At 44.5% G+C, this 10,672-nt stretch overlaps 1 protein-coding gene across 1 annotated transcript in view; it reads right to left on the reverse strand.

Moving 5' to 3' along the window:
- The window catches only part of LOC140719454 (synaptotagmin-A-like), a 133,405-nt gene extending 124,181 nt beyond the window's left edge, over nt 1-9,224 (reverse strand). Inside the window, exon 1 of the mRNA XM_073034131.1 lies at nt 8,881-9,224. The gene's annotated coding sequence lies outside the window, so the exon portion shown is untranslated. The remainder of the gene's footprint in view (nt 1-8,880) is intronic.
- Nucleotides 9,225-10,672: the final 1,448 nt, after the last annotated feature.

Consider the following 10,672-nt stretch of genomic DNA (forward strand, 5'->3'; position numbering starts at 1 on the left):
AAGCAGACAGTGACCCAATTATTTTAAATGGATTACTGCCTTCTCTAAAAAAAGAACGCCTTATGAATGTTTTAAATGGTTGATCAATAAAATCACCAATAATACTTCCTTGATTAGGATTTCATCAATACATCTGATGAGGAAGCAATAGTAATTGCTTTAATCTGATGATGGCAAAGAGCATCAAGCAGTTTTCTGTTTTCAGCACAATGTTCTCAAAATCAGGTTTTAATTGAAGCTACAACTTACACCATGCTGTCTAAACTACACAGTCAACTCCTGATTAATCCTCCCATCATCCCCAAACAAACATACCCATCACACAAGCAAGTCTAGGTCAGACGACCACAACATGGCGGGAGTCTGAGTCAGGTGACCACACACTTGGAAGGAGATTGGGTCAGGTGACCACACATTTGGAAGGAGATTGGGTCAGGTGACCACACACTTAGAAGGAGATTGGGTCAGGTGACCACACATTTGGAAGGAGATTGGGTCAGGTGACCACACACTTGGAAGGAGATTGGGTCAGGTGACCACACATTTGGAAGGAGATTGGGGTGGACGGTCACTCTTGTGGCTAGAGCTCCAGCGCATGTTGTCACTATCCAGGTCTGAGTCCACGATTGGCTCCGTGGTTGGTCACATGGGCCAGGTAGTCATGGTCCCAACTGGAACCCAGGGCAGGTAATCAAATGCTGGCTGGTGGAGGCAGTTGTTCCCCTGGCCTTGCCCAGGTTGGAAGGTCATTTTCCTGGCCTTGGCACAGGTTGGCTGATTGTTTGCCTGGTCTTGGTCCAGTGACCATAAGACATAGGAACAGAATTTGGTGATTCAGCCCATTAAGTCTGCTCTGCCATTCCATCATGGCTGATCTCAGATCCCACTCAACCCCTTACACCTGCCTTCTTGCCATATCCTTTGGTGACCTGACTGATCAGGAAACAATCAACTTTCGACAAGTATACGCATGGACTTGGCCTCCTCTGCAGTCTGTGGCAGGGCATTCCACAGATTCACTACTCTCTTGGGCTGAAAAAAATCCTCCTTACCTCTGTTCTAAAGGGTCACCCCTTAATTTTGAGGTTGTGCCCTCTAGTTTTGGATACCCCCATCATAGGAAATATCCTCTCCACATCCACATAGGCCTTTCAACGTTTGGTAAGTTTCAATGTGATACCCCCCCCCCCCCCAACATTCTTCTAAACTCCAGTGAGTACAGGCTCAAAGCTGTCAAACGCTACTCATATGTGAACCCCTTCATTCCCAGAGTCAACCTCATGAACCTCCTCTGGACTCTCTCCAATGACAGCACACCCTTTCAGAGATATGGGACCCAAAACTGTCAACAATACTCCAAGTGTGGCCTGACTAGTGTCTTGTAAAGGCTCAACATTATCTCCTTGCTTTTATATTCTATTCTTCTTGAAATAAATGCCAACACTGCATTTGCCTTCTATACCGCAGACTCAACCTGTAAATTAACCTTTTGGGAACCTTGTACTAGGACTGCTAAGTATCTATGCACCTCTGATGTTTGAAACTTCTCCCCATTTAGGTAATAGTCCATATTATTGTTCCTTTCACCAAAATGTATTATCATATATTTCCCAACGTTGTATTCCATCTGCCACTTTTTTGTCCATTCTTCCAATTTGTCTGAGTCCTGCTGCAATCGCATTGCTTCCTCAGCACTACCTACCCCTCCGCCTATTTTTATATCATCTGCAAACTTTGCCACAAAGCCATCAATTCCATTTTCAGAATCATTGTCAAGCAATGTGAAAAGTAGCAGCCCCAATACTGACCCCTGAGGAACACCATTAGTCACTGGCCCCCAACCAGAAAAGGCCCCTTTTATTCCCACTTGCTGTCTCCTGCCTGTCAGCCATTCCTCTATCCATGCCATAGGATTTTATTTTGTTGAGCAGCCTCATGTGTGGCACCTTATTAAAAGCCTTCTGAAAATCAAAGTAAATGACATCCACTGACTCTCCTTCATCCACCCTGCTTGTTACTTCCTTGACGAACTCTTAATAGATTTGTCAGGCAAAATTTCCCTTTACAGAAGCCATAATAACTTTGACTTATTTTATCATTATCCAAGTACCCTGAAACCTCATCCTTAATAATGGACTCCAACACTTTCCCAACCACTGAGGTTAGACTAACTGGCCTATAATTTCCTTTCTTTTGCCTCCCCCCTTCTTAAAGAGTGGAGTAACATTTGCAATCTTCTGGTCCTCCGGGACCATGCCAGAATCAAGTGATTCTTAAAAGATTATGACCAATGCACCCATTATCTCTTCAGCAATCTCTCTCAGGGCTCTGGGATGTAGTCCATCTGGCCCAGGTGACCTATTCACCTTAAGACCTTTGAGTTTGCCTAGCACTTTTTCCTTTGTAATAGCAATGGCTCTCATCCTACTCCCTGACACTCATGAACTTCTGGCAAACTGCTAGTGTCTTCCACAGTGAAGACTGATAAACCTATTGAGTTCATCTGCCATTTCTTTGCCCCCATTACTATCTCACCAGCATCATTTTCTAGTGGTCCAATATCAACCCTCACTTCCCTTTTACTCATATATAACTGAAAAAAACTTTTGGTATCCTGCTTTATATTATTGGCTATTTTGCCCTCATATTTCATCTTCTCCCTTCTTAGAGCTTTTCTAGTTGGCTTTTGTCAGATTTTTAAAGCTTCTCAATCATCCACCTTCTCACTTTTTCTACCTTTTATGCTCTTTCCTTGGCTTTTATGTGGTCCTTAACTTCCTTTGTCAGCCACGGTTGCCTAGCCCTGCCATTTGGGAACTTTATTCCATTGTGATACTGAGACATGTGACTTATGCTTCTTATTCTCAAATTGCAGTATGATCACTGCCTCCTAAGGGTTTCTTTACCTTAAGCTCCCTAATAAGATCTGGGTTATTACACAGCACCAATCTAAGATGGCCTTTCCCTGAGCAGCCTCAAGCACAAGCTGCTCTAAGAAGCCATCTCATAGGCATTCTCTTGCAATTTGACACCAACCTGATTTTCCAATCCCCTTGCATATTGAAGTCCCCCATTACAATTGTGTCATTACCCTTAATACACGCCTTTTCCAGCTCCCAGTGCAGTCTCAACTCCACATCCTAGGATCGGTCTAGATTTTGTTTTGAAGCCCCTGATTGGAGCCTTGAACCACTAACTTTAGATTCAGTGAGGAGAGGGAGCTAAAGTTCAGGAGTTCAGTAACACAAAGTGAAGTTTGGTAGTTACCAAAGTGTGAACCATTGTAACAGGGAAACATTGGTTTTGAGCACATGTGGTGTTTGGATGAGCAGCTCTGGTGAAGACCTGGCAGTCGGCTTTAAATTTCATTCCAGGTTCTCAAAGTTGATGCCTCCTAGTGAAACCTGAATGACCACCGTCTCAAAGCAATGCAAGGCACCGGCCCGATCCTTCTCATTAAAGGGGTGGTGCAGTAGCATAGAGGTTAGCGCAATCGCTTTACAGCGCCAGCAATCACCAATCGGGTTCGATTCCCGCCACTGCCTGTAAGGAATCTGCGCATTCTCCCTGTGACCACATGGGTTTCCTCCGGGTGCTTCATTCCACATTCCAAAGATGAACGAGTTAAGGTTAGAGAGTCGTGGGCATGCTACGTTGGCACTGGAAGCATGGCAACACTTGTGGGCTGCCCCCAGCGCAATCCCAGTCTGTGTAAATCATTGACGCAAAAACAACACATTTTATCGTGTGTTTCAAAGTACATGTGACAAATAAAGCTAATCTTTAAAATGTTTAAATATGCTCTGGCACCACCTCCAAATTTAATAAAATACACCAACTTTCCCATCATGGCCCTTGGTCTCTGTTGGACCGTGTAAAGGATTAGAGATGGCAATTCAGTGGGAATTGTACAGATCTGGAACGAATGTTAGAAACTGCACTCTTTTACTTAGTTATTTGGATATTATTTTATCAATAACTCAGAACTGATTACTTAGCTGATCTTTTCTTTAAATTTAAAAATGTAATTTAATATTTAATAATTTCTAAATGTCAGAAATATTTAAAGTCAAATCAGGATCCTGCCACAAGGGACTGCAGATACTGGAAGGTTTGACAGCTGGCAAAGCTGGGAGTGAGACTTGCTGGTGTCATAACTTAGAGGCAGTCTCTATATTCAAGGCACTATTGCCCGGATAGATTGGCCTTCCATACGAGGATTAGTTCAAAGTCCAAAGTCCAAAGTGAGTTCATTATCAACGTACATAAATGTTGCCATAAACTACCCTGAGATTCATTTTCTTGTGGGCATTCATGGTAGGACAAAGAAATATAGTAGAACTAATGAAAACCAAAACTGTTCCAGGTTTATCACTAATAAGCTGGAGCACTGAATCACATCACAAAGGATTTAGCTGTAGATGGTGGGAAAAAAATCCTGATAGGGTGTCTTGGCCCGAAACTTTGACTGTTTATTCATTTCCAAAGATGCTGCCTCCAGTGTTTTGTGTGTGCTGCTCTGGATTTCCAGCATCCGCAGAATCTCTTGAGTTTAAAAAAATGAATGTTTTCTTTCTGCTGAACTGTATTTTACTTGATAACACGTTCCTACGTTGAGGTAGCGGATCTAGTCGGGCAACGACCAGAAAGTCTACAAGAAGAGGGAGTCGTGCTTTAACCCGAAGGAGATATTTCCGTGCTTTTATTGGAAAGAGAACTGAGATATAGAAGAATACTTGGTGCCCTCTGAGACTCTCACCTTTTATTGATGTGCATTTCCTCGTTATACGGCTGGCAATGAATTCAGTCCCTCCATTGCCCTCTGTACAGAGATGAAAGTAATAACTGTCTGCTGTGCTTTGTACACCTTCACAATGTCCCAAAGCACACGGCAGGTATTTCCTTTGGCGCGGTCGCAGTTCTAAAGCAGGAACCTTTCACACAGCAATTTACCATAAACAGCAATTAATTGTAAAAACAGTATAGCACACAAACAGGCCCTTCAGCCCATCTAATTAAGCCAGTAATGAACCGCTAACTAAACTAATGCTTTATACCTACACAATGTCCATATCCTTCTATTCTCTGGAGGAATTCATGCATCTATCAAAAGAGCCTCATTAACACCTCTGTATTCTTGCCCCCGCAACCGATTTCTAGGCACTCACCACCCTGTGTATAGAAGAATTGCCTACACATCTCCTTTGATCTTACGCTGCCTTCTCATCCTGAGTACATGCCTTCTGGTAACTGACATTTCGTCACTGGGAAAAAAGATACTAGCTGTCTACGCTTCTCACAATCTTATTCAGCTCGATCAGGTCTCTTCTCGTTCTCCACCGCTCCGAAGAAAACAACCCAAGGTTGGTCCGCTTTTGCAGAGGCTGCTCAGCGTCTGCACCAGGACCATGAGACTCAAAAACAAAACGGACCCCAGGTCGTCAGGCTGATCAACGTGTCCACCCGTTAGCCCAGGCCACCACTGCAAACACATTATCTGCATACACACAGTCAGTTGCTCTCTAGTGCAGGCGACACCTTGGTAAACCTCCTCTGCACCCTCTCCAAAGCATCTACACTCTTCCCACGATGGGATGACCAGAGCTGTAAGCAACGTTTCAGATATGGCCTAACTAGAGCTTTATAAACCTGCAACATAACTTCCCGACATATGAACTCAGTTCCTTGACAAATCGAGGCAAGCATGCCATATGCCTTCTTCACCACCTTATCAATCTGTGTAGCCATTTTCAGGGAGCTGTGGACCCGAACACTAAGATTCTGTTGCTCATCAACACTGTTAAGGGTTTTGCCATTAACAGTGCACTGCCCTTACATAGGTGATCTCCCAAGGTGCAACCCCTCCCATTACTCCAGATTAAACTCCCGATTGGCAACAACTAGACGATTTTTAAATTAGCTGACGGAGGAACACTTAGCTGTTTATTCCTGAGTGTTACTTACCGCATGAAGTTTTATTTCCCTTATTATGGTTAAAATTATTTGCTTTGCAACCGCATAGAGTTTAGTCAATAGGATATGAATTATTTACTGTATTAGTGGGCAGTGTTTCTGTTTCTCCAACAGAGAAAGAAGCAGAGTTTTCTTTATTTGCACACTCGGAAGGATTGTATTTCCTTTCAGCAAATTCATTTTTCCCTGTGACTTGGATTTTACTGCCCGACATGGAACCTTTCACCATGTCATTCTAAAACCATTTTCTGCAAAGCGTTGATTGTAACTGGGAACGAATCTCCCAGAAATTTTCTATAGCACCATGCTTCACTGGACCATCACCTCTCAGCATCATAACACTAGTTCTTTTAAACATGGCAATCTGGAGTGCAAGGTTCCGCTCTGCGCTCAAAGGCCAGCGATGTGGACGGGTGACGAAGGCCATCCACGAATGTCGGGCTGTCGCAGGTCGGTGGTCCTAGGATCAGGTTTTCATGCCAGCAGGAGATAAGGGGTGGAGGGCGGCAGTGAGTTCAAGCGTGGAGTTCAGGGTCCTTTCATCGGCTAGTCTAGGGGTTGACACCGAAGGCCGTACCCCGAAAGGCCATCAGAAGTCCATCATTTGAAGCCCATTGGCTGAAGCCTGGAGAGTGGGGACTAGAGACTGGAGGCCTAGAGGCCTGGGGTTGAACTGTGTGGGTGAGTGGGCAGAGGGGACGGAGGAAAGGAGCTTGCTTTGCTGTTGTTGTTTTGTTGCTTATTGTGTCCTGTTGTGTTGTTTGGTGTTGTTTGCTGAGCATTGTGGGTATGCTATCATGGTGCCAAAGAGTGTGTCGATACTTGTGAGGTATCCTAGTGTGTTGGTAATTAACCCAAATGACATATTTCACTGTGTGTTTTCATGCCCATGTGATAGACAAATGTGAATCTTAATCTTATCACAAACTGTAATGAGGAATGATGTCAGTTCAAGGACTAACAGTGGCAATTTGTCAGAGATAAGGTACGATGTTCTCTGTCCAGCAAAGTCCGGCACTGAGTGAAAATATCCCACGTTACTTCCCAGCAATCTCATGTAATAGACATTGACTGGTCCACAAGAGATACTGGGTTAGGTGATCAATATCTTGGTCAAAAACATAGAGGAGACTCAGAATAGAGGCAGGCAGAGAGATTTAGGGAAGGAACAGCAGTCTGCAGGCAGGAGCAAACATAATACCAAAGGTGGAACCATGAAAATAAGGTTGCACAACTGTCTAAAATCCACAAAGCTTCCAGAGGCTGGAGGGCTGGGGGAGGTCACGGGGACAGGGGATAGATTTGAACACGAGGAGCAGGACGTTAATTCCTTCCCTCGCTAATTGAAAAAAAAGCTTGTCACACCAAGATATACATTGAAAGAATGACTCCATAAACAACAGTAAATGTCCAGAAATGTAGCTCTGGTTGATAAGGAGTCAGGAGTTAAATTGTCAGGAGTACACTGTCACCCATAAGGACATGAAACATGAATTTGAACGTGTTCCCTGATGAATAATAATCAATAATCCTTTCCTCAAGGAAGACTTTGGTGTTGTCATGGGGCATAAAACAGTCCAGCATAGGAAGAGGCCTGTTGGCCTATATAACCTGCATCTTAAGGCCTAGAGGTTACTAGCTGCCTGTTCTGAAGATGCTGGGGGCAATTATAGATTGCTCGTCCAATACCTTGTCCATGAAATCCCTTGTAAGTGCAGAACATGTGTGCCAACTGAACTGTTGCACGGTAGAAGGCATCACAACAAGACCTGGCCCATGCTCTCTGAAACCCACCATCACCTACCTCCAGCACCGGACGCAATTGGGATAAACCTCGCCTGATCATTTCTAACCCTCGGTGGATCACCTAAGCGGGCTCAAGCTGAGACCCCGCAGTTGTCACCTGAGGCAGGAACTATCTGAACTTTGCCAAAGTGCACAAGAACTTGGCGGTGAAAGGGTTAAGCACCATCTGGAAACAGGTACAAAACAGAGATTTGCAAAACATTATGTTTTATATGAAGTGCGGTCTCAGTGCACTGAAAAGTCAGGTAGAGTAGATTAATAACCCGACTCTGACATCCCTGACACTTATCTCCCAGAGAAATTGTCACAGCCTCGTTCCAGTTCTCAATGCTGTGCTGACACAATTCAGTCTCAAAGTTCACACACGGCAGAGTCTGCAATCCAGCTAACACTGAATTATTTAATGAGGGATTCAGTTCTTTTAAAAAATGAGCTATTATTTCTGTTGAGGAAAAGCTCTTCTGAACTCGTCGCCTTCCTCTGCCACCGTAGCGTTCAACAAAAACAGTGCGTGATGCTCATCAGTGTATCTCCATGTCAACAGCACTGCCCACACTAACAACACCACCCTAAGATGCCTTGGGTGCCTTGGTAGGTTAAGGTGCAATATAAATTCCATTTGTTGGTGCCCTATCCCATTAAACCTCAACCCGAGAGCACTTTACCTGACTATCCAAGCCACTCAACGTGGCTTTAAGTAAATCGAACAGTGCCCAGTTTATGTACAGGAGCTCCACCCCTGCAGTCAGAAACAAATTGGAATATAATTGCACTCAGCACCTCTTTGCTAATCTGCTTCTCCCTGTCCCCGGATCGGCAGGATATTAGTACGAAGGGGAGGGTTGTGCTAAATCACAGTATTAATAACAGCCACACAATTTCTCCAACACTCTCACAAAGGACTCTTGAGTTGAGGGAGTGGCCGATTCAACAGTGTATGTTATAGCTTTAAGATTTAAATCTGTGCAGTAACCAACAGGCTTAGCATCCCTTTCTGCCTTTAGCAGAATAAAATAAGAGCCTCTTTGCTTAACAACAAACTGCTGTTAATAATTTGGTTGCTAGGCAGCTGCTTAACACAAAAGAGCCCACCTCTCTTACCTTGTGGAGTTTTGTATTTTGGCTTCCCACGATTCTTCCCAAAGAGCTGCTGATGCCACAGGTAGGAAGGTGCTTCTTCTTCTGGAGGAGCTGGGCTGACTCTAGTTAGAGCCACCCTGCGCTGGTGAACACGGCAAATCCAGCCTGGTGGGGTTTTCTAGCATCCAGAGTAACATCTGCCTCAAGGGTGGAGGGAGAGGCTGGGAGGAGGCAGCTCATCCTTTGGACTGCACCATCCTCCTGAGGGCGGAAACAGGAGGAGGAACAAACTCAGGATGCTAGCAGCAGAGAGGCGACGAGGCAGCCACCCCCTCCTTCTGTTGGAGATGTTTCATTCCCCTTCACAGCTTACAGATAGCAGCAACCTGTCTGTGAAGCACATCAACTTCCTAAAAAAAATGGCACAACAATAATCGCACGCAGAAGGGATCCTGCAGTTGCTGGAAATCCAGAGTAACGCACACGAAATGCTGGAGGAACTCAGCAGGTCAGGCAGCATCTATGGAAATGAATAAATAAACAGTCAACATTTTGGGCCGAGACCCTTCATCAGAACTGGGAAGTAAAGGGGAAGAATGCAGAATTATTTTGCATGTGTTACAATAATAATCGTGTAAGGATTATCCTGAGGGCCACACTTAAGCAGAGTGAATTATTTTAACAGGGATTATTTGATTAGCTTAATACAGTCTATGGGTATAGTACTGTGTAAAGGTCTGAGGCACATATATATAGCCAGGATGCCTAGGACTTTTGCACAGTACTGTAGTAATGTTAAGTATTTCCCTGCACTGCTGCCACAAAAAAAACCACATTTCATGACATATGTGAGCGATGATAAACCTGATTTAGATATGGGTCTCTATTGTGGACTGAGAGTGGAAAGGGGATGGGAGTGGCGTGGGGAAATCATGTTTGGGAAAAGGGGAAGGGAGAGGGGAGGGAGCAGGGAGCACCAGAGAGACATTCTGTAATGATCAATAAGCCAACTGTTTGGAATCAAGTGACCTTGCCTGGTTTCTCAGGGGGTGGGTGTGTTTCCACCTGCGCTGCCCCCCGCCCCTGGCACTCCTTCTCTGCCACCTGTCCCGCACCACCCCTAGTGGCGCTCCACCCTCGCCATTCCCAACATCCTTCGCTCCTGCCAGATTTACGAACTCGCTCTCCGCTCCACATTGACAAATACTCTACTGTGCAGTCTGAGGATCCGAGCAATATACTGTACAGTACTGTGCATACCATTCTGCAGGCAATTATTCTTACAAAGGAATATAGACCTCAAGAAGCTCGATCCTTCTCCAACAAAATCCATTTACCAAAAGATGAAAGTATTTAAATAATCAGAACTAGTCGCAGGCAGGATTTGACCCTGAGGAAGAAGTAAAAAACATGCATTGAATCTGAAGGAGGGTTTGTGAATTTGTCAGCACTGATAACGGGTAAACATTCCCCCCTTCACACTTTATGGATGCTGACACCTCTGCTCAGTGTATATGACATAGAACGGTATAGCACAGTAGAGGCCCTTCGGCCCACGGTGTTGTGCCTACCTTATAATTTATGGGAAAATCAGTCTAGCCCTTCCCTCCCACATAGCCTTCCATGTTATGTTCTTATGTTTTTATGTTCTTAATTTTTAACATTTCTTACGTTCTTAAGTTTCTATCTTCCATGTGCCAATCTAAGAGTTTCTTAAATGTCCCTGAAGTATCTGCCTTTACCACTACCCCCCCCCAACCCCCGGCAGGATAATCCATGTACCTACCTCTCTCTGTATAACAAGCCTTCCTCT

The sequence above is a fragment of the Hemitrygon akajei genome, chromosome 31, assembly GCF_048418815.1.
Source record: "Hemitrygon akajei chromosome 31, sHemAka1.3, whole genome shotgun sequence".
NCBI classification, from domain to species: Eukaryota; Metazoa; Chordata; class Chondrichthyes; order Myliobatiformes; family Dasyatidae; genus Hemitrygon; species Hemitrygon akajei.